Source organism: Pleurodeles waltl, chromosome 8, assembly GCF_031143425.1.
Source record: "Pleurodeles waltl isolate 20211129_DDA chromosome 8, aPleWal1.hap1.20221129, whole genome shotgun sequence".
NCBI lineage: Eukaryota > Metazoa > Chordata > Amphibia > Caudata > Salamandridae > Pleurodeles > Pleurodeles waltl.
Genome location: NC_090447.1, coordinates 1,392,684,811 through 1,392,708,988, shown reverse-complemented (window position 1 = coordinate 1,392,708,988; position 24,178 = coordinate 1,392,684,811). Strand labels below are relative to the sequence as shown.

The window sequence follows — 24,178 nt, the reverse complement described above, 5'->3', positions numbered from 1 at the left end:
TAAGAATTCTGTTAAAATGTGTTAAAAACGAATAGTTGAATAAACATGAAACCAAGTTTACTCAGTTCAAATATTATATAATTAGTTGTACACCTCTTCTTGTTCACCTGCCATTAAGAACATTCTGACAGAAGGCGCAAGTAGTTCTCGCCTAGGGCCAGGTTTCAGTCAAATATTTTCTGGAAAAAGTGTAGCATTGTTTTTGTCTCTAGGTCCTTTATAGACATGTCAAGATACTGTACTATTGAAAGAGATGTGTAACTATGTTCATCGGTTATTGAGCATTTCAGCGTTTATCTTTGGGGTAGACATTTCTGTATAACAATAGGTTCAAAACGATTGCTTCTGTTGTACCCTGGGAATGGTACACAGAAGATGTCATCAAGATTAGTCAGGTTTCTTCCTATGTCATACAGTATAATTTTGCAGTAACAGATTCCTTGGACAGCATATTTGAGAGCACACTTCTTGTCTAAGGACCAACTAAATATTCTGATGTGGCAAACAGTTGAGAGGACTTTATTGCCATTGTGAAGGATGCGACTGGAGTTGTAGGGTCAAGCGATTTCTTAATAGTCATGAGGGCGAAGCAATGGAACAGACAATGAACCAGGAAATGGAAAAGAATGTGTAGAAAAAGGATGGCCCACCTATAAAAACGTTTCATATTGGAACTTTAGATACTTTTCAAGGTAAAAGATGAGATTACTCTTGAAAATGATTTTGTTACGAAAGCAGATTGATATGTTGCACCTGCTACTTTATATATTCAGATTATTGACTCCTCAGAAAATGAAATAACAGATATATAAATTCGAGTTTCCAAAGGGCCCAAGAAGGGAGTTGACTATGGATTTTGTTGGGCATAAGAAGGGTGGACAGAAGGCAAAATCTATGCAATTGCTTTAACTGATTATTTTTCAAAGAGGGTAGAGTAATGGTGGTTTAGGAAACCTGATACCGAAGCTATAATTGGCTTGTTGCAAGATTATTTCTGCAGAGAGGAAATTTCCATCCCTATAACATCAGACCATGGAGAACATTCAGAAACTACAAAGACATTAATGAGCTGTAACAGTCATACTGTTGTACACCGCACAATACTGCCATATTTACAGTATTTGAGCTACTTAAAGGAAGAAGATCTAGGGCAAATTTAAATATGATGGCTGTTTATGAATAATGAACACATGTTCCTGAAAGAAATATATTACATGGCTAAACAAACTACTTCAAAACAAGAACATGAGAAGGAAGGAAAGCTTTCCAGTGGAAATGGAAAGGTATCACATACATTTAATATAGGGCATTGGGTCAACTTTAAAAGCCATAATTTATAGGGAAAGAATGAAAGGTGGAACTAAGTAGTTAGTCAAAAGCATTCAAAGTGGTACTTGTGTGGTGCAGTTCCTATTCTCAAACAGGGATACGCATGTGGGATGGCAGAATGTCAGAATGTGGGGGACTGAGTCCTACCACACCATCAGAAAATGTTGTCTATGTTCCTGGCTAGATCGCATTGCCTCACCTAAACCTTTAACCTTACAGGTAGAAGATGATTTGTGGCAACCTGAAACATGACACACTGACTCCCCAGGGAAGCCGTGGATACATATCTCACCCTTTTATCATGTTACTCATGCATGCCAAAGCGAAAACAAAAAGATGATATGTGCTGAGTTTTCAATATATTTATTGAAATAGAAAGAATGCGCTGCAAAAATTATGCAGAAGAAACAGAGCAAAATAATCAGCAACATGGTGAAAACAATGAACATTCCCACCATTGTTAGTTGGATCAAGAAATTCTAGAGAATGCTACTTGGCCCTAATGCTCTAAAAAAAGCATATTTGTGTGTACCCTTCTGCCTGCCCAAGCCAAGGGATTAGCCTTAGCCTCATTCCTGAAAATAGTGTAAGGAGTTTGCCTGTGTGATGAATGGCAATACTCGTCAGGAGCCTGGTGGATCAGTGCTAGTAAAGCTGCATCGTCGAGCACAGAGGTCCTAAAATGGTCGGGCTGGAATGCCCTTCTGATCCTTCCAGTCATCGCATTGCTTACATAACAAAACTGCACTGTGCTAGAAGATGCAGCCCTGACTTGATGCTTTGTCTTAGTATTAGAAGCTGTCTCCTAAACTGGCAACACAGCACCCAGTATATCTTGTTCCTTATGTAGCCTTGGACAGAGTGTTTCCTGATTATATGTTCTGGAAAACACACATTGTGTATCTTTCCTCTTCAGTATAATATCATGTAAGTTTGTATGTAAAAAAATAATACCCCTAAAAACGTGTTGTAGCTAAAATGTACAACATGTAAAATGTGCAATGTGAAAGAAAGCTGAGAAACAGGGGGAGCCAAACGCGGTCCAAGACAGATATAACTACACTTGAGGGTAGGTTTTCGGTTCAACTAAATTACAGTTTCTGTTGCATTTGACAAAGGGGTTGCAAAGTTTAATAGTTGCTCTACTGATGAGCATTTAACCAGGTCATTAACTCTCCAGATTTTAATGTTCTAGCTTACAAGTACCCATGATGCAATGTTAAAGTGAGGTATTGGAAAATTCGAAGGAATCTTATTTAGGAAATGTTATGTTTTGTGCAGTTGCAAAGAGCACTATTACCCACAAGGGTATCCTAGCGCTAAGCAGATGTGTGTGCCTAGCCCTGCCTATGACAGGTTAGTTAATTTGAAAGCCAAGTTTTCAACTTCTTGCAAAATTCAGGAAGAGAAGAGGAGACTCCAATTTGGAGTGGGGGCTATTCCACACTTTAGGAGAGATGTAAGAGAATGTGTGTCCTTCTGATCTGGTTGCATGCTGATGGGTATGCAAGGGATATATGCTAGTAGGAGTCCTGCAAAGTGGAAGTGTCTGGGTGGGTGATGGAAGGAGAAGTGAATGTTCAGGTAAGTGGGTATGAGGTGTGTAGCGCCTTCATTGTGTGTGTGAGGAGTTTAAATTGAGAGTGCTTGTGTATTAGGAGTCAGTGTAATTCCAAAAGATGTTGTGTGATGTGGGTTCTGTCTGGGAGGTTGAGGAAGTGTAGCTGCCAAGTTCTGGATGGTTTGTCTTCTTCTAGTGAGTTACTTAATGATCCCAGCACAGAGAGTGTTTTCATAGTCCAACTTGCTCGTGACTAGGCATGAGTGACAATGTTTCTAGAGTTTCTTGGGAGCCATTTGAAGGTCTTCATCAGCATCTTCAGGGTGTCAAAGCAGGAAGCAGTGAAAGCATTGACTTGTGGTTATGTCCAGTTTGCTGTCAATGACCACTCCTAGACACTTGGTATGGGTTTTGGGTGTGAGTCCGAGATCGGCCAGCCATCAGTTGGAGTCCCATGGTGTGGTGTTCTTGCCAAAAATTACCACTACTGTCTTTTTGTTGTTGAGTTAGAGACAGTTGGCTTTCATACAGTTAGCGACTCCATCATGCAGGCAGTAAACTTGTTTCTTGAGTTGGGGGTATTGCCCGAGAGGGAGATTGACTCCTTTGTCAAACTGATGGGTGAGGGCTGTGCCAAAGGGGCAGTAATCCTTCCAATATCACTGAAATATTGAGAGTAGTCCGTATTGAACTAGATATATGCCTACTATAGAGAAGATTTGTGCCCAGGAAAAGCATGTAAATGTAACGTGATCCCCATAGGTCGTACTGCAAACTGCATGAAAGAAAAACTAAAGCAAATTAAATTAGGCCCTGGAGCTACCAAAAATGACAACCTTGGAAGCAATACATTCTTGAAGGCACGTTAATGTCAATCAAAACAGTACGGCAGGAACTTCCCTTCATCTTGCTAATTCCGGAAATTAATCATGACTGGAGCAGAGACTTCATTACAGGTATAGCTCTTATGACCAGTCTAGCAGAAAGAAACGCCCGAGGCGCAAAAATCCTACTGTATAATCCTGTATAATCAAAATAAAAAAAAGGTTAAAGCAGAGCTGTGTCTCTCGTTCCTCAACTGCAGACGACATGAATTATTCAGCAGGTAGTTTACCTTAACAGGCGCGGAACGTTTCTTGACTGCACGTACCACCTTGAAGTGTCAGCTCCAATGCTCTAAAATGTTTTCGAAGCAACTTTGTGCTCCTCTGAGCATTTGGTTTTCTAGGAAAACATGCGAAAAAAATCATTTTTGAGCCCATAGCATGTTTTAATTATCACCGAAGCACCAAGAATTCTTGAAAAGACGGAGGGTTTGAACATTTCTGTTTTGCTTGTAACCTGAAAGAGTTTGTTTTTCCCCCCATGGACAGTGCGTTGGGAATCAGCTTAGGTAGGGTCATCTTTACTAAACAGCTGGAACTAGTGATGTCTGTGCTCCATAGGGGGGCGCTTCACCAGAGGCACAGAGATCACGCAGTAAATACCTTCCTTCAAATTCTGCAGAAATGTTCAGCGTCTTCCAAACTGAAGTACATGAGCAAAGTGCCTAGCAATCAGAAATGTGTGGGGATGTGAGCAGGCTAAGGACTGGAGTCTTTCTGGAGTGTTTTCTTTCCTTCCACAAAATGTGCTCTCAACTGTGCTTTGATCAAAAAAAATCCTATTACTCTTCCGACACAGACTTGTGAACTCACACGGTGCCGCCGGGTGTCATAAGGATATTGGCTCCCTTCACCCCATCACCTGGTGAGGAGCAGATAACGTAGTGTCAGGCAAGGGTAGTTCTCGACATATAGCCCTGCCCGTCCAAGACACGCCCCCTCTTCACAAAGCGAAGTACGTTTTCAAGGTAGCAGGTCTGCAACTCCTTTAATGTGTTTTTAAGATCTGCTGTCTTTTGATCTCTGTTTATTAAAGGTACTCAGCGATTGAAGTGATGTGGTCATAACTCCATTGGGGGATGGCTAGAGAAGTGATAAAAATGAACAGTGACCGGAGAGGAGTGAGAGATTTTGGAGTGGAATGGGGTGGCGTGGGCTGGGGTAGATTGGTGTGGGGTCGATTAGAGTGGTGTAGACTGTGGTAAATTGGAGTAGACTTCAGTAGAGTGGACTGGAGTAGATTGGACAATAGTGGGGTAGATTGGTTTGGGGTGCGGTAGACTGGAGTGGAGCGGGGTGGGAAAGACTGGAATGAAGTGGATTAAATTGGAGTGAAGTTGTTTGGAATGGAGTGGGATTATTTGGAATGGACTGGATTGGGGTAGACTACAGTGGACTTGGGTAGATTGGAGAGGGCTTGGGTAGAATGGAGTGGACTAGGGTAGATTGCAGTGGGGTACACTGGTGTGGATTGGGGTATGTTGGAGTGGAATGGGGTAGATTGGGGTGGAGTAGTATAAGTATTGGGCAGTGGAGGGGTTTAGAGTGGAGGGGCATGGAGTGGAGGAGCTTGTCCTCGAGTGGAGTGGCTTAGCGTGGAGTGACGGGGAGTGTCAGAGTGGAGTGGCTTTTTGTAGAAAGGAGTGCTGTAGAATGGTGTGGCGTAGAGTGAGGTGGCAGAGAGTGGAGTAGTGTGTTGCACAGTGGAATGGTGCAGAGTGGAGTGGCATAGTGTGGAATATACATTACAGACAACACATTTTCAATTGAAATGACCATTATATTTGCACAGATATACAGTTTTTACTGCGAACAAACGATAATGGGTGGAAATGTTACCACCTAGTGTATTGATGTGCTTTGAGCGTATTCAAATGTTTGCTTTCAGCACTCTTCAGAATTACAAAAAATGGGCTTTATTTGTATTTTCCTAATTCTGATATAATCTGAAATATCAGCACAGTTCATTGACAGACAGGGGTATGGAATTTAATAAAATATCTACATGTCCATGGGCCAGGTTGCTTCTTAAATCTACTTGTCCTGTAAAAAAATCTACTTGTCCCTTTGGTGACGTGTACTGTGGCGACAAATTATGGCAGCAATCTCATTATGTAAGAGCTCTGATGATAGCCTCTCAGATCATGCCAGGGCTAATAATATAGTAGGGCTTGCATACTTGCAATTTCAATCCCTACTATAGCAAATTCCTTATTTTGCCACCTTTCAGCAGATCTACATGCTGGGGCTGGAGGAAGCAGTAAGCAATAGTTCCATGGCTGGAATGCCTTTGAGTCTGCAAACCTACTAACTTGAATGTGTTAAGGATGTTCAACAGCTCTTCTCTAATATTTTCCCATACTGAGAAAAGTTGGAAATATACTCCTGACAATGGCAGAAGTAGAAGTCCTTCCAGAATAGGGAAAAAGTGGTTGGAGGGAAAATGAACTTTTAAATGCTCAACAGATTCTCGCATGAGCAAATCTACACATGCATACTTGTTCATGCTAAAATACAGTTCACAAATATTTTCTAGGAGTACGATTTCCTGGTCTACTTCTGTAAGTTCTTATGAATTCATGAAAGCCACTAATTCAAAGACATATACCATGGGTGCACTTTTCTGACTTTCTTTAAGAATTGGGTCCATAAATAAGTCTGGCATTAAACAAGACATTTTGTTTTTATTTCTCTATCTATCTATTGGCTGGCTTTACTGTGAGTGATTACCTTCTGCAGTTCTGCAAGGAGCATATTGGGACACAAAGTAGTTTTGTTCAGTGCCAGGAACTGCTGTGGCAATCAGTGGCATAACAAAACTGGAGGGAGCCCTCTGCAAAGAACTGGAGGGGGCCCCCCCTACAGACTCACTCAGGGCAGGTGCTCTGCTGATGGTACCCCCTAGCGGGGTCCCCAGCATTGAGAGGCTGCGGGTCCTGTGTTACACCACTGGCAGCAATGTGTGCTTTTCTGAGACCCCAATTTTTTTTTTGCTTTTCACCAGTGTTCATTACAATGGTCAGAGACAGGCAGTACCGACAACAATAAAGTGTTACAAAAGCCATGTCAAAACAAGACACGCATTGACAAAACTAAAAGACTTACAACAAATGTCGAATTGGTTAGTTTTGCAAGTGCTTGTTTATTTTCATTCTTCCCATAACTTTGTTAAAAATGGTTACACTGATTTTCCATTGGGAATATTTTTGGGAAATACTAGCATGCATCACCACATTTTACTAAATGACACTTCAATAGCACCTAAAATTTCATAGCAGCGATTTTTTTTTCCTACTTGCATTCTTTCTAAACATTTTATTTTGAAAGCAAAAAAATTCATCACTCTTGCTTACAAGCTTCTGCAAACATTTGCATCTAATCAGAGAGAATTCTGGGAGCATTATACTTAGCCTCATATTGTTAAATATTTCAAAAGTGTGTACACTTTTTTTTACTAGAACCACCGTTCAGTAGTACAGTGTAACCTTAAAACGTTTATTTACAGCGCTCACCCTAATAATAAAGGCTCTTCGTTAATGAACCTTAAAAAAAAAATCGAACACCAATAACGTATGGGCACACATATTACCTAAACTGCAGAGTCCCTTCTCTGTAAACTGGCTGCCAAAGTCTTTGTGCTGCAGGGGGTTGGGCCTACTTGTCCCAAGGACAAAATATACATAAAAACTTGATGCCCTTGACTCCAAACAATATGCCCTGGGCATCGGGCTATACAAATTCCATGCACAGACATTATAAATTCTGCTGTGTGCTAGAAAAAAGGCTTGTCTTTCACAGCAAGATTGTCACATAAAGTCTCTCACTTTCAAGTCAGAGAAAAAATAGTAAACATCAAGCTCCCTCTGAAGACACAGCCTGACATTTGACCTGAATGTGCAACAAATGTGACAAGATAGGAACAAGATTTAAAGGACTGTTTACAAAAAGCTAGTTAAAGGAAAAATATAGTGAACAGGGTACGAGCCACAGGAGGGGCGAACTCCAGCTCGACAGCCTAAAGCAAATAAAACCAGCAAACAGAAAACAAGCAACTTTGAGTAACAAACCACAAAGCAAATGGTAAGCAATGGGTCGAATGCATTCCAGGGGAAGCTTTAAGAATGCCCACAAGACGTCACTTGCAAACCAGACAGCTGCACTATCTCGTAGGCTTCGTCCTAAAAAGACATTTCAAAATACTTACATTTATTAGTAAGCAATCACTTGGCAGTTAGTGCTAACATTTTTCATAAGTTTCCATTAGAAGATCTCATTCTAGAACTCACTTGGTAGCACCCTAACATTACCTCTGAAAAGGAAAGCCTCAAATGACTCCATCAATTAACGCCATGTACTGGCTCGGAAGCAGCCTTTAGATCTGTTGATTTCCCACTGCACACATTTACATTTCTTTCAAGTAGCAGCCACCCTGGCAAGAAGGTGTGTTTCTTCTTTGGCTGTCTGTTTCTTCTTTGGCTTCACAGCAGAGAAGACCCTGAACCTTCCCTGTCAGCCAGAGGCACACAAGTTTCTCATTAACATTCAGGTACGGTTGTATTTTAACAAACTGTAGGGGAACTGCAAAATTAAAAATGGAGAATGTCATTCTCTATAGATTATGGCCACTGAATGTACTTCTGTTAAGACAGCTTGGAAACACAAACTGTGTGCACAATAAATCCCACGCTAAAATACTACAGCACCAAGTATCATAAATGAATGATTAGAGCAGATGGAAAACATCAGTTTATGTCTGTTATCTTTCTATCAAATTACTCATGATTCATAGATCTAGGGTATGTGTTTCGACAGCGGAGAAAATCACTGGATCTCTGACTCAACCATTGGTATTTATTTGAAAGGGACCATGTCCCATTTAAAAAGGCACCACACTTATCTCGGCCAGCTTTAAAATGCCAGTGATACAGGCATAAACAGAACATGTAAGAACAGTCTTCTGCTAGCTGTAATGTGTATGTTTTCTTGGGGAGTCATTGTTGAGTCTCTTCAAGAGCGGATACTGTGACTGGTATCTTTCCTGTCAGACCTGACATCTTTTGTGTGGTATTTCCCCAGACGTTTTGCCTTCTCTTCAATGTTTTTGCTTGGCCTGTGTTTGTTGATATTAGGACTCTGTGTACTTTACCCCTGCTAAAGTGCTAGCGATCTCTCCCTAAAACAAAGTAAAATTGGCCTCCACCTAATGGGCACATTTAATTGACTTGTATGTCCATAATAAACCTATGGCCTGTAAATTAAATGCTACTAGTGGGCAGCAGCCTTAGCTAAAGTAGCAGTGCAGGACTTGTCCCAAGCCTGCCATTGCAGGCTGTAGCGCAGTTATAAACAGCAACTTCAATTTGGCAAAATTAACATTCTGCCAGGCCTGAATCTTCATTTTTAGGTTGAGCGTAAGTGTACGACCTCTTGTATACTTTTACGTATACTTCTTCTGTGGGCCTCCAGCTATTTCATTTGTTAGTTTAAGTGGCATTTAAAAATCCTTGCTTGCTAACTGTCAGTCAGGCCTCTTTGTCCCTCCTTCTTCTGTGTGAGAGCAGGGACCAACTACTGTATAATTACGGTTTGTCCTGTTTATCTGGTCTATGGGGACCTTTTCTTTTTAAAAACTTTGTTTCCTGCTCATGTCCAGGGAAGCTTCCCTTTTCATTGGCAGATCACTCTTGCTCTGAGCTTAGTTGTAAACAAGGCTATAAATCAGGCTGTTATCTTGGTCACATTTGTTCTTTGTGGGCTCTCCGCACCCTCTCTCAGCTGCCTGGCTCCCACCCTTCCTTGGCTTGGATTTTCTTTACTGAGTGTGCCTGCCTGTGGTCCCCGGTGCTGAGAGCAAGGGCAGAGGATCACTTGTATTTGCTTATGGCCTAGGAATCCAGCTCTACCAGGGCTCCGCAATCCTTAGATCTCACTTGCAGCTCCATCAGTGCACCTCAGTTCAAACACTCCAGGCCCTCAGCTGTGCCAGTGCCAGAATTACACACAAGCTGTCTGCCAGAGCACCTCAGTCCTTGCAGTCAGTACACTCTGCTGTTCCAGTACTGGGATCTCGTGCACAGCTCCATCAGTGCACCTCAGTTCACAAACTCCAAGCCCTCAGCCGTGCCAGTGCCAAAACCCCAAACACGCTGTCTGCCATAGCACCTCAGTTCTTACAGTCAGTACACACTGCTGTTCCAGTACTGCGACCTCAGGAGCAGCTCCGTCAGTGCTCCTCAGTTCACACACTCCAAGCCCCTCAGCCATGCCAGTGCCAGAACCCCACACAGACTGCCTGCCAGAACACCTCCATTCTTACAGTCAGTAGACTGCACCTGGGTTCACACACTCCAAGCCCTCAGCTGTACCAGTACCAGAACCCCACACACTGTCTGCCACAGCACTTCAGTTCTTACACTCAGTAAACTCTGCTGTTCCAGTACTGGGAACTCGGGCACAGCTCCATCAGTGCACCTTTGGTTCATACACTCCAAGCTTCTCAGCTGTGCCAGTGCCAGAACCCCACACACGCTGTCTGCCAGAGCACCTCAGTTCTTGCAGTTAGTACACACTGCTGTTCCAGTACTGGGACCTTGGGCGCAGCTCCATCAGTGCACCTCAGTTCTACCCCGGTGAGGTCACTTCCTTTCCTATACTGGGACCTCTCTCACATACAGTTCCGTTACAGCAGCTAAATTGTAATATTCAGTCACACTGCCAAGCCAATACTGGACCCATAAGAGCAAAACACAGCTCAGCCAGTGCACCTCAAGTCTAACATCCAACACTACTGTTTTATGGGAACCACCACAGCTCCACCGGATTCCATCAATTCTAACATTCAGTACACATTTCTTCTCAGTACTAAGGCTCATGCACATGCCCTTCAGGAATCCTCGCTTCTGTGGTTTAGAGGCAATGCCACTCCCATGCTGGGCCCCACTCGCAGCTTCACCAGGGCACCTCCACGCTAACACTCATCAACACTGGAATGCCAATACTAGGTGCCACACATAGCTCCATTGGCATACCTCACTTCTAACCTCGTGTGCCTGTTACTATTATAGTACTGCAGCCCACATACAACTCTGTCAGTGCACCTCAAACCTAACCTTAGTGCCCCATTATTCCAATACCTGGAATTACACGGCGCTCCGTTTCTCATTCCTGACCCGCTGCCTTTCTGTTAGTCCAACACTGGGCTGGGACAGGGCTCTGTCTATACCTTTAATCCTGATCTGAAGCGCCCCAATATTGCTGTATTGGGGTTCACATACATCTCTGCTGATGTACCGCCTGCTGTTCTGCAGTGCTCCCTGCTGTTCCATACTCTGATTTCTGTTTGAGGATGTGGGGGAGCCCATTATCTATTCTTAGCTGCCATCTTTATTTGGGAGGGTCTTTTTCCCCATCTCACTCCATTCTTTCCTTTACTCTGTTTACTCTTAATGTTTTCTTTCTCCCCCACTTTCCTCTTTCAAGCTCTTAAAATTCACATGTTAACAGTTTCACTCTTTCTATTAGCTCTTTATTTCTACTCCTCTTCCTTTTTTTATTTCCATCTTCCTCTTACTACCTCCTCTTTCAAACTCGCAAGAACGTGGTAATTTCTTTCCTTGTTTTGTTCCTCTCTTTTTTCTTCATCAGACGTTCATTCTTCCACTTTTTTTCTCTTCCCTTCATTCTTTCTTTGTCTTTTTTATTTGCTCTTTCCTTTGACTCATATGTGTCCTTTCACTTTTTTTTAGATCATTCGTCCGTTCTTTGTCTGGTGTTTTTCTTATCTTTATCCATCAATTTAAATTTCACTATAAATCCCTCTTTTTCCCATCTGTATGTGGAAGCCACAAGTTACTTGTCAGGACCCGAAGTGTCAAAGTGGTTTTCCCATTCTGTGTCTGTGGGAAATGTGTTGGTACATACATGCCCTGGTTCTTTTGCTGCTTGTTTCTCACCATCTCTTTTTTCTCTAATGTTCTTTTTTTTCTTTCTTTTCACACTTCTTTCATCATTGTTTCCTCTTTATCTTGTATTCACTAGCTTCCTTCCCTTTTTCTTTCATCTCACATGTTTGCTCTATTGCTTCTCTTAGTTGTGTTTTCATTTTCTCGTTCTTTCTCTTCTTTTTTAAATTTCTTTGCAACTCCTTGTCTTTCTTCCTTTTCTATGTTGTACTCCTTTAGCTTCTCTTTTTTTCAGCTCCATTCTCTCCTTAGGCCTAGTTATCAACAGAGCAACAGGTGCAGTGGCACCGGGGCCCAGAGACCTACAGACCTCACTCAACTCTAATTACTGATGTATTTTCCTACTGAAATTCCAGTCAACCATTTTCCTTTCTTACTCCAGGGCCCATGACACTCCTACTATGCCAGTTATCCTCTCCATCTTTATTTACTCTTGACTCCCTCTTTCCTTTCACCCTCAAATCTGTCCCAAATTATATTTTTATTAAGGTGTTTTGAGCATTACACTCTAATGCCAAAAGTTTATTTCTGATAGAGGTTTATAGGATAATTGCATATGCTTTAAGATAGAGGAAGAAGGTAAATGGAAGTGTTTTAGTTAAATGCTGGGCTACTGGAATTATATGGCAGGGAAAGAAGAAATTATGTGGCAAGAAATGTTCAGTTGTGAATTTACAATGCCAATAGTTCTAACTCAAGAAAATGTGAGACGTATTGCATTACAAATGCTGCTTAATACTGATACGTCCTGCCTAAGGTTGCCCCACTCCTAGCACACCGTGCATGGTATTTCAAAAGTAGGACATGTGTATTTAGGTTTTACATGTACTGGCAGTGAAAAACGCCTAAAGGTATTTTTCACTGTTGTAAGGCTATCTCTCCCACTGGGTTGCCTTATTACACTTAGTAAGTGTCATCTTCTGTTCAGGAAAATATAGGGGATTGCTTCTTCCACTCCCATGAACTGTAATGTACAATCCTCTTTAATGGTAAAGTCAGATTTAAAGTTATTCTTCTGAAAAGTGCAAGTTATGCATGGTTGAAGTGTTGACGAATGTTCTAGAGCAGTGGTTTCCAACATGTGGTCCGAGGACCCCTAGGGGTCCGTAAAGCCTCCTCAGGGGGTCCGTGACTGCTTAGATAATGTAATAACATTAACAGACTGGGTCCCCAGGTTTCAGTAATGGCTCATTGGGGGCGGTCCTCAGCTTCCAATAATGATTCAGTGGGAACCTCCGGGTTCCAGTACTCACAAAGTTGGGGTCCACAAAAGTAAAAAGGTTGGGAACCACTGTTCTAGAGGACTGATTTTACTTATGATATAATACACCACACTTTGATACAGAGCGGTATTATTTAAAGTTATATTCTTCCAAGTCCTTAGTTTTGTACATATGCTTTGTATATAGCAACTGCTCACTTTAATTCACTTATTCAAGCTCACTGCGTTCTTTTTGCTGTGATGCAATGTATTCTGATTTATCTTATATATATGTCCAAGATGTTTTCATAGCAAATAAATGATTTGACTCCATCTAATACCAATCTATCAATGTTTTTTTTAAACCGCCAACTAAGTTGAGGCTTACACTTCCCTGGAGGGGACCAGTGTTTTACTTTATTATACCTTCACAAACGTAGTCTGTGGTGCCACCTTCATAGTTAAAGGCTGACTGGCAACTTAAAGGAATAAGTTTGCCTTTCACTAATAGGATTGTCCCCTGGGGACATTGTTAACAGTGGGTTGACTCATAGAACAGGACATTGTGCCCTGGCTGTAATATGGCCTCGATGGTGACCCAGTTGAAACTTGTCTAGAGTGTGCCTGTCATTTATTGGGTGGTGCTTGCATATCTGGGCTAATCTTTCACATGACAGATTTGTAAAAGGCGGAAATCCGGACGGAGAGAAGGCCATTACAGAAACGTTAACAGATAAGTTGCCCTATTTAATTATCCAAGTCAAATACGGTGTGGGTACATAACTATAATGTCTGCATAGCATTGCACCACCATAATAAAAGGCAGATTTCCATCTGTTCCTTTAGTCTTCTTACTACCATCTGATGTTCTGCACCTTCTATGAGTAGAAATTACGGACGAACTATGGATCATTTAACGCCTGGAAAAAGGTTAAGTCTGTGTACCCCAAATATCTTTCTTTGTTATTTTTCCCTAAATTAATTGAACAAAAAATTAGGCTGGCAAACAGTTCCTTTGACTTTATTAAATCTCGAATATCAAAAAAACAAAGAAGCACTAGCAGAGATACTCCTTTACTACCAGCTAACTATCACACAAAAGGGGTGCATAGGACAATCTGAGTCATCGTTTCCTGTTCAAATTACCATGAGACTACTTTACATGCAGATAAACAATGCTCTTTCATGAAATATGATAGCTACTTATGGTAAAAGCTGTCTGCCCTACAAGGAAGAGCAGCAAGTTTAATGCTGGGAATATTTTACTTAAAATGTCAAAATTAATTTTCAAACATAACACCTTCATGTTTGGTGGAGTCCAAGCACTCAGCATCGCAGGAGGATGTGCAGATGAATAGAGCGTAAAAATGCTGCATTTTACTATTGTTGGAAGAGGGGAAGGGACATAATTCACAAAAGGCAAAGCCTTGAGTTGCTCATGATGTGCATCACTCCAAAGCAAAGTTAACAGACCGAATATTACATTATGCTCACCTGCATACATGGTTTATGCCATGATATTTATCCGGGTTCATTTGTTTAAAGAAAACCTATGAAAGCAAAGCCGGCAATGAAAGGGGTACATTTGTACATTATTGTAAAATCACAGTGAAAAGGACAAATGACCATTAGGAGTTGTTTCTATGTGTAGAGTAATTCTAATATGCAGTTTGAGGCAGTAAACAATGTCTTTCATTCACAAGTCCTCCCGATTGTGGTAATAAACTGGAATTTGACCTTTATATGTTAATGTACATTTATTACTACAGGTACTCTAAACAACACGTTACTGGGCCACATTTAGTTCCATTCACAGTTATAAACACCCTCAAAACATTCCATAACTTGCACTGCCCGCCATTATGTAATCTATATAGCTATTTTTGTGTGTGTGGGCCATTTAAAAATTTGGGATAGGAGTACGACACATGATGTGAATTCTGGCACGTGCTGACGAACAAGTTACTTACCTTCAGTAACGCCTTCTCTGGTAGAGACTCTCCTTAGCCGCAGATTCCTTACTTTTTGAATTATCTCCAGGCATCAGGCTGGATCTGGAAAATTTTCTTGGGCAGTACCCGTGCATGCCAGTAGGTGACGTTGTTTGGCTCCGCATGGCATCATTGGGAACATCTGCGATGGAAGTGACGTGTGTGGTGCCTGTGAAGGCACCACCCCAGAGTGCTCATGTAAGTTTCTTTTTTGTGAATTTCACGCCAGGAGAGCTGAGCCACAAAGAACACTGACCACTTTTGTGGAAAATTAGGGCCCTAGGGAAATAAACCCTGACCCTAGAAATCTGTTCACAGAGCGAGGAGGATGGCTGGGTTGGAAAAGAATGTACAGGAAACTAGAGTCTCTTCCAGATAAGGTGTTTTACAAATGTAAGTAAATTGTTCATCTGACAGAGACTTCTAGCTGCAGAGTCCTTAGATTTTGAATAGAAACCCAAGCAATACCTCCCCGGAGCTGGGTCTTCGGACCAATTTCAATCAAGAAAGTCGTGCAGGACAGAATGGGTAAAGTACCAGTCCTCAAGGACATGACTGTCCAGGCAGTAGTGATTTATAAGTGTGTGCAAGGAAGTCTACTTTGCTGCCTTGCAGATCTCCAGGACCGGAACTCCATGTACTAATGCAGTGGTCGTAGCTATAGCTCTGGTGGAATGAGCATGCAAGGCCTTGGTGGGTTGCTTTTTGGCCAATGTGTAGATACCTTTATACAAAGTACAATCCATTAGGAGATGGTCCACTTCTGCACGGCCCGTTCTTTCTTCGCTCTGACATACCCTACGAAGAGTGGTCATCTATCTGGAAGTCTGGTGTGCGGTTGAGGTAGAACAACAACACTTTTTTTGGGTCCGGAAGGTGAAGTTGCTCCTCCTCCTAGGAGTGACGGGCAGAGTGTAAAAAGTAGGCAGAGTAATGGATTGTCCAACATAAAAGGGAGTGACCACTTTCATTAGGAAGGAAGCTCTTGTACGAAGCACCAGTTTGTTTGGGTACGTGTTCCAGTATGGAGCTTTGGATGACAAAGCCTAAAGCTCGGTAACCCTCCGGGCAGATATTATTGCCATGAGGAAGGCCGTCTTGATGATAAGTCACCTGAGAGGACAATTGTGCAACGGCTCAAAAGAGCACATACAAGAAAAGTAAGAATAAGATTGAGGTCCCACTGAGGCATAATGAAAGGAGAAGGTGGGAACAGATGTTGCAAACATTTCAAGGTTCTATTTACAATAGGAGATTTGAAGAGGGGAGGCTGGTCAGGCAACCTCAGAAAAGCTGAAATAGCAGAAAGATTGCCCTTTAAAGTGCCAAGAGCAGAGCCCTGCTGAGCAAAAGAAAGTATAAAGAGAAGAACATGAAAAAGAACAGCTGAAAGGGGATCAATGTGTCTTTCTGTACACCATGATACAAATTTTACCGAACAGCAGTCATATAGCATCTTGGTGGAGGGACACATAGCTGCCAAGATAACGTTGCAAACTTCGTAAAAAAGGTTGAAAGCTATCAACTGTCGCCGCTCAATCTCCAAGCAAGTCGGCAGAAAGTTGACAGGTTCAGGTGGAGAACCCTCCTCTGCTGCTGCGACAGAAGATCCTCCCAAAGGGGCAGACTGATCAGAGGACCAATGGTCATGCTCAACAGTTCGGGGTACCAAACTCTCCATGCCCAGTCCAGAGCCAAAAGGATGACTGGGCCCAGTCGTTCCTGATCTTCATGAGATCTCTGGGCAGGAGTGGTATTGGTGGAAAGGCATACATGAGGTCTGAGCTCTACTCACAAAAAAAATATCTCTCTCTCCAAGCAAGAGCTGCCTTGGAATCTCCAGTGTGCAGAAGTGCTGATATTGTGCAATCTATTTAGTGGCAAACAGATCTAACCAAGTCTCTCTCCATTGTTGTAAGGAAATGCCATTCGTGATTGCAAGGGTGAGTTTGTCAGTCCTGGCATTCAGAAGGTCAGCCAGGTGTTGAATTACCAGGTATATACCTTGACGTTCTATCCATGTCCAAAGAAACAGGGCCTCTTGACAAAGGGCCCACAACCCCATCCCGCCCTGTTTGTTGCAGTACCACATGGCAGTGGCATTGTTTGTGAAGACCTGCACTAGCCCTCCCTTGATGGAGGGTAGAAAGGCTTTTCACGCCAGCCGGATTGCAGTGATGCAGAGGCTTCTGATCTCCACCTCTCCCAGGTGGCCACCACATCCCAGAAGTGACACATCTGTTGTCACTGTCAGATCTAGATGGGGAGGGGGACGAGGGTCTGTCACTGATCCAACTGCAGTTTGACAGCCACCACTGCAGGCTCTTTACAGTTCCCTCCGAGATCTGGACAATGTCAGAGAGATTCCCCTGATGCTGCGTCCACTGGAACTTCAGGTCCCACTGCAAAGCCTGCATATGCCAGCAGTCATGTGCCACTACCACGATGCAAGAGGACGAGTCCCAGCAGCCTCAGAGTCAGTCTCATCAATATCCAGACTACAGACTGAAACATCAATATCAGAGCCTGAATTGCCTGGACTAGCTGTTCGGGTGTAGAAGCCCAAAAATTCACCATGTCTAGAAAAGCTCTGATGAAAGGGAGCATCTGAGAGGGAGTCAGGTGTGACTTCGGCATGATGATAGTGAATCCCAGAAAGTGCAGGAGGTCTGCGGTAGTCTGGAGGTGGGAGATGACAGCCTGGGAAAGCCCGACTTCAACAGCCAGTCATCGAGCTAGGGAAAGCCAGGCATCCCTGATCTCTGCAGATGAGCTGCAACCACTGCCATCACCTTGGTGAACACCTCAGGGGTGCTGTTAAGGCCAAAGGAGAGCATGGTAAATTGAAAGTGGTTGTGACCTACTGTGGACCGCACGTAACGCCTGTGAGCAGAAAGGACGTGGATGTAGAAGTGTGAGTCATTTAAGTCTAGGGCTACTATCCAGTCTCCCAGGTCCAGGGCAGACAGGGCCTGAGTGATCATTTTGAATTTCTCCTTCTTGAGGAAGAAATTGAGAGAGCACATGTCTAGGATAGGATAGGATGAAGGCCTCCATCCTTTTTGGGCACTAGAAGTAGCAGGAATAGCAACCACAACCTACTTCTGGTGTTGGCACCCTCTCTATGTCTCCCTTGGGGAAAACAACCATCACTTCCTGGCAGAAAAGGGATGGGTGGTCTTCTGTCAGCCTGTCATAAGTAGATGGCATGGTGGAAGGAGTAGTCACGAGGGGGAAGAAGTAGCCCCTTTGGACAATTTGCCAATCCCACCGGTCTGATGTTATAGACCGCCAGTGAGTCAGGTGATGGCGTATCCTGCCCTCCACTGGGTACCCAAGACGGTAAGAGGGCAGACTATAAGGATATGGAGGCTGTGGCTGCCGGGGGAGTGGAGAACTGGCCTGACCTTTGGCTGCCTGACCCACGGGCCCATGGATACCGCGTCCTTGGCCATGCAGAGGCTGAGAAAATTGTGCGCTGCAGTGGATGGGAGGGTTTACATGCGCTGGAAGCCCATTCTGTAACCACGAAAAGAGCAAAAGGCAGATTGGGAGTTGTGAGAAAGGGCCTCTTTTGACATGGTTAGCTCCCCAACGTTTTGCCTGGAAAATGATGTGGTTTCAAACTGTAAGTGCCCTGGACCCCTGTTAAACAGGTTCCCAGGGCCAGACATCGTTCCCCAAAACTGTACTATGTTTGACACTTCAGCCACCTTTGTAAGGCAGGGTTGCTGACTGGTCCTAACCAGCCTGACAACACCAGACACAATTCTAGACTATTGAGGTGAGAGCCTGTGCTCTCAGGAGCCAGACCACAATGCCTTTCCTGGGCAGAGGTGTCACACCTCCTCCCTCACGTGTGGCATGCGAGGTGATCACTCCATTACATTTTCCTCCATCTTGGATGGTAGAAAAATAGCCAATGAGGGTTAGGGATGTGTAGTCACTTAGGGGGTGTAGCCATCCTAAGGTAGGTGGCCCACTGGCCACTACTAGGTACTCCCTTAATGCCCTCTAAATGTAGTATTTAGAGGGCATCCCTAGAACAAGAGATTAGATTTGATGAACACAAAGAAGCCCGGAACCAAGAAGACCCACGGCACGAGAACTGAAGCCCTGCTGCAGAAAGAAAAAGGCACCAAACCCTGCCTTCTGTTCCAAGGACTCGACAATCGCTGCTGAGGTGTCACCTGGAAACCTGAACGACTCCACCAAACCCCATAGCACCTCCAGCCTTCTAAACAGCACCAAGAAACTCCCTTTGAGTGAAGGTATCACTCCCTGCAGGCAAGGAACCCCTGAAGTCTGGTAAAGTGACCAGCTGGTGATCAACGACCCGGACCCAGAAGCTCAGCCAAATTCCATAAAACAGCCCTTAAGGACAAGACCTGCCACTGTGCCAAATTTGGTGGCCTTGTGACTCTCCAGGGCTGTGGTGTACTACTACCCTGGGTACCGGACCCCAACATTGAACACCAAGAAGAAAAGTCCACTCTGGACTCCCAAATGCCCAGATGCAAGCACCAGTCGAGAGACTTCAGGACACCCAAGAACCACCCCCCAGAGTGGTCCTGATGACCTGCAATCCACCCTCAAAGTCACTTGCTCCTGACTCCAAGGACTCCAAGACACACAACTCCTAGCTGCCATTTCTGCACTGTACCCGGCCTCCCTGACCCCTGAATCGGCCAACCCCCTGTGCTCTATGGATCCCCTAACCCCTTGTGTCCTCCACCCTCCAAGGGGACCCACCGGACTTACCTTTGACTCCAACTTTGCAGTGCATTTTCAAGTGGTCCCCTTCTCCTTTGGACGCCAGCTCCAAGACCTTCAGTTGCTGCTGCCGCTTGAACTGGGAACAGCTGGACATTCTCTGGCTGGCCCATTGGACACACTGACGACCTTGACCTAAAAATAGGTGACAGTTGTGAGCGAATTGCCTGATTTTATATACTTTTTAAACGTTTTTCTCATTGATTCCTATGGTGCGGAACTACACACAAAAACAGAACATCTTCTAAATTTTGAAAAATCATAAGAAAAGAAGTACTCAGAGTATATTGATGATCTTATTCTTAAAAAATGATAAAAATCTGAAGTATTTTTGTAAATTGGTCTTAGGTTATTCTTCGGAGTGTGTGTCTACATTGATTGATACTATGAGTACAACAAATGCTTAGCACATCTCCTGGATTAGCCTAACTTCTTGTCCAAACTACCACAAAAACAGAGCATTAGGTGGTCCGCTTCCTACCTATGGATACCAAAGTGGGGTTGCTTGGAATCTCTGCACAGTGCACATCATTTTCGTACACTACATAGAGAGCCAGCCTCCTACATTTGGTGGATCAGCCATGGGTTATAAGACTTTGCATTTGCTGATACCAATGTGACACTAAGTGACACAAATAACTCTAAAAATGATCTTTAGCCTAATTATATTTTGCAATTTGACTATTTTTCTAAATTTTTAAACTAATTGCTAGGGCCTGGTTAGGTTCCTGAAATAGTGATTAGAATTTAAAAGTCTTTACTATAGTTAGGCCTTGGAAAAAGTGCTCAAAAGATTTCCAAAATTTCCAAAAGTTTTTCAAATGCTAAAAAGCCCCGACACTTTAGTGTGAAAAAAACTGTCTGATGCAGAGAACCAGGCTCAGGAGCTCGACCTGACCCCTTGGATGGGAATGAAGTACACCCAGCTAAGGGTTTTCTGCAAAGGTTACCAAATTCACCCTGGTGCTCATGCTATCACAGAAAAGCTTAGGAGGCTTGTGGCAGAATATGAGACTGAACACTCAGTGGATGAGGGTGAAACTTCACAAAAAGAAAATAAAAAAAACTCCAATGAAGCGGAGGAAGAAAAGTTTGGATCCTCTGACTCCAAAGTAGGAGCCCCCTTAGAGGAGGATTTGTTTCTACAAAGGGTGACCAAAATATTGGTTGCAGAAGCCCAACTTCTGGTGATACAAGTTAAAAAAAGAGCCATCTCTGGTGGCAGCATACAAGCAACTATAGAGAAAGAGAAGTCTTTTAACCTAAAACTCCACAAAGGAGTTGTCCCCCCTTTAACAAAGGGTGATGATATCATCAGATGTTTTTTTTGCATAAAAGAGAGCCTGCATAGCCAGCGAAGTAGTTAGGAAGTATTGGGGGTCTCTATTGTGGGAACTATTCTCAGGTAAATGCAGGGATAGACTCCGGACATTGAATGAGGCAGATGCCAAGTCCTATGACCTCATGAAGTCTACCCTTATTGAAGGCTTTGGACTTACCACTGAAGAATACAGAATAAAATTCAGGGAGACTAGAAAAATCCAGAGTCAGTCCTGGGTAGAATTTGTGGATTTTTCAGTAAAAATGCTGGGTGGCTGGTTAGAAGGTAACAAGGTTCAAGATTTTGATGGGCTTTTCAATTTAATTGTGAAATTGGATCTTTTGAGTAACTGATACAATGAGAAAGTACATCAGTTCCTGGTAGACCTAAGTCCAGTTACTCCTCTAGAGTTGTGAAAGAAGGCAGACCACTGGATCAAAACAAAGGTAACCAAGACTACCACTTGTGAGAGCCAGCCCCCTGCAGGAGTGACAAGGGGAGATGGAAAGACAAAAGGATCTGGCCATAGCCCTGCTGTCCTTAGAGCTCAATGGCTGAATCTGCTTTTTGTTTGAAGAAACGGTAGCCATCAAAGGGCATGTCCATAAGCGATTTTTGAACATCCCCAGCAAAGCCAGTTGTCCTCAACGAGGCGTGACACCATAAGGCCACTGTCGAATAAAATGCTCTGCCTACTTAGTCAGTAGTATCCAGTCCACAACTGACTGAACCGAACTGCGTCTCTCCCGTTGACAATATCCTGGGTGAGTATGGCCGGGGCCTAGTCCGGAATCTTTGACAGCACCTGCACAACAATATCCCACATAGGGTGGGAACAGCAGCCCAAAAAGCATGAGTTGTTCACAGACCGAAGTGGCAGGCTGGTGGACCAAAACATCTTCTTGCCTAAGCTGTCCAGCCTCTTGGATTGCCGATCCAGTGGTGGGGTCGAGAATGCACGAGGATTTGCGTGGGAGGTAGAGGCTTGGACCATCAAGCTCTTCAGGGTAGGGTGCTGTGTGGGAAGTTGGGGTCCTCTGAGTCGAGGAAGTGGTGGCAGCAAACATCCTGTTCACAGGAGCCGCTGTGGTAGGCTTGGACTAGGTCCCAAGTAGGACATTAGTAAGGGCTTCATTAAATGGGAGAAGAGGTTCAGAGGGGGTCATTCCTGACTGAAGCACTTCCGCCAAGACATTTGTTTTGACTACCAGAGGCCAGGCTAAGGTCCAGGATCCCGTCCGCCCTCCTCACCACCATTGCAAAGGACGCTCCCTCCTCCGTAGCCATGGTAGAGCGGGGAAGCATGCAAGTCTGGTGAGTCGTCCAGTCCACTGGCTTCCACTAAATCATCAGACCAGTCCATATTGATGTCAAAGGGCTGGTATTCTTGAGGGTCTAGCTACCCTTCCCAATCCTCTGCTAGTCCTAGCCCATAAGAATAGGGCTCAGGCTCTGGCCTGAAAGGCATGGCTCCAGTTGGCGCCCGAGTATGGGATTAGAATGGGGCCCGAGCCACCGGGAGTGTCGAGATCAGCACTGGGGAAGGTCGAGGTGGCACAACTGGTCCCGGTCAGGATCCATCTGTGAATCCTACGGGCCCAACTGGCACTGGAGTCAGACATGTTGATGTGGATCCAGTTGGGGCCCCTCCTGAACCCATGGCCTAGAAGGTGCACCAGCAGGAGTGGGCTTCTCAAATATGAGGCGCATGGCCTTATAAAATTCTTGAAGTTAAGTGGAGGGGGCGCTCTGTCTTACGGAAACTTGGGGAAGCACAAAACCGACCCAGGGAGCCAGGCCTCCAGTGCAAATGCTCCCTTGTCTCGTTGGCTGATGGACAACGTGAAGTTGAACACCTCTTCAACTTCGTGCTCTTCTTCTTATGGAGGCACTTATCCGAGTGACCTGACGACTTCAAGTGAGATGAAGATCTGAGACTCTGCGGCTGGTTCTGGGACCTTCCTCTCGGCCGGGATCAAGATTGTCACTGTGTTGCACGTTGAGCTGCCAGGAGCTTTAAGGATGGCTTCCTTACGGCATTCAGGATCATGGCATGGCAGTCGGAGCCGAGATTCAGAATGTGGTCGAGTTCTAGGCACCAAAGTCATACAAGATGTGGGACCCACATCGAGCGATGACAGGAGCCCCAGAGCTTGAAACTAGCCTTCTGCGATGACATCCCTCCATACCAGGAGAAGATCTAAAAAATACTTCAACAAAAAGTTGAAAAACAGTTTAGTCAAAAAGTGACTAAGGGGTAGCTCTCTTCAGATGTACGCTGACTGGCACTGACATCAGTCACGCTGGGCTGGCTCGTATATAGGCACTGCATATGTCACTTCTGGTGTAGATGACGCAGATGACGCCACCCAGAGATGAATGATGCCATCTACTGGCACGTAGGGGTACTGCAAAAGAAACATTTCTGGATCTAGTTTGACACCTGGAGATAACTCAATACGTAATCAATCTGCGAATAGAAGTCTCTATCAGATCACGTTGCTAACAATAACAGGTGAATTTCAGCAGTTTTACACACTGCCAGAGGCAATCTGCGTGGGTGCTCAAATCCAGCTACTCATGGACTTTGGCTGCACACATCATGGCCGGGTGAACCCACACTCTGTGCATGGCCAGTGTTTGGGCATGTAAACCCTGCTGCTCACAGCAGTTGCACCCAACCCATCAGCGCGCACACACCTATGTGCATGTCCTTTGCCTTTGGGTGCAGGGTCTGCAGACACATCTTGTGTTACACCTGGCAGCTCTTGCCGTGGTTTCCCTGCACTTTTTTGCTTCTGATCCTCTTGTTTTTGGATCCTGTGCTGTAATTCGTTTTTGCTGGTTTTGATACTCTGGGCACTTTACCACTGCTAACCAGTGCTGAAGTGCAAGTGCCCTTTGTCTAAATGATATTGGTAATTGTTTTTCCATGATTGGCATATTTGATTTACTAGTACATCCCTAGTAGAGAGCACTAGAGGTGCCCAGGGCCTGTAAATCAAATACTTCTAGTGGGCCTGCAGCACTGATTGTGCCACCCACGTAAGTAGCCCTGTAAACATGTCTCAGACCTGCCACAGTGTGTGTGTGTGTGTACAATTTCGCATTTTTCTACATGTATTCACCCCTAAGGTAGGCCCCAGGTAGCCCCATG

General features: G+C 44.1%; 1 protein-coding gene across 3 annotated transcripts in view; it reads right to left on the bottom strand.

Annotated features, from left to right (window-relative positions):
• Positions 1-24,178, bottom strand: part of SLC36A4 (solute carrier family 36 member 4) — an 820,425-nt gene that overhangs the window by 103,118 nt on the left and 693,129 nt on the right. Inside the window, exon 12 of one of the 3 annotated variants that reach the window (XR_011194611.1) lies at positions 8,082-8,352. The exons of the other annotated variants lie outside the window; for them this stretch is intronic. The gene's annotated coding sequence lies outside the window, so the exon portion shown is untranslated. The remainder of the gene's footprint in view (positions 1-8,081; positions 8,353-24,178) is intronic. 3 annotated transcript variants of the gene reach the window in all.